The sequence below is a fragment of the Colletes latitarsis genome, unplaced genomic scaffold (assembly GCF_051014445.1).
Source record: "Colletes latitarsis isolate SP2378_abdomen unplaced genomic scaffold, iyColLati1 scaffold0152, whole genome shotgun sequence".
In the NCBI taxonomy this organism is placed as follows: domain Eukaryota; kingdom Metazoa; phylum Arthropoda; class Insecta; order Hymenoptera; family Colletidae; genus Colletes; species Colletes latitarsis.
Genome location: NW_027488502.1, coordinates 22272 through 22500, shown reverse-complemented (window position 1 = coordinate 22500; position 229 = coordinate 22272). Strand labels below are relative to the sequence as shown.

Sequence of the window (229 nt, the reverse complement as noted above, 5' to 3'; positions counted from 1 at the left end):
CCCCGAAAGGAGAGGTAAACGACGGCGGGGTTAGGGAATCTGAGAACAACGCAAGCAGTTTTAGGACAAGTGAACGACCCTCAGCCAGGCGTGGTCCAGGAATTTTATCCGTGGACCGCAATGTGCGTTCGAAATGTCGATGTTCATGTGTCCTGCAGTTCACACGTTGACGCGCAATTAGCTGCGTTCTTCATCGACCCACGAGCCAAGTGATCCACCGTTCAGGGTA

The 229-nt window shown here is 53.3% G+C and overlaps 1 non-coding gene across 1 annotated transcript; it reads right to left on the bottom strand.

Annotated features, from left to right (window-relative positions):
• Positions 1-74: 74 nt before the first annotated feature.
• LOC143351388 (5.8S ribosomal RNA) lies at positions 75-229 on the bottom strand. The gene has a single exon (XR_013081715.1). It is a non-coding gene; the product is annotated as a 5.8S ribosomal RNA (ribosomal RNA).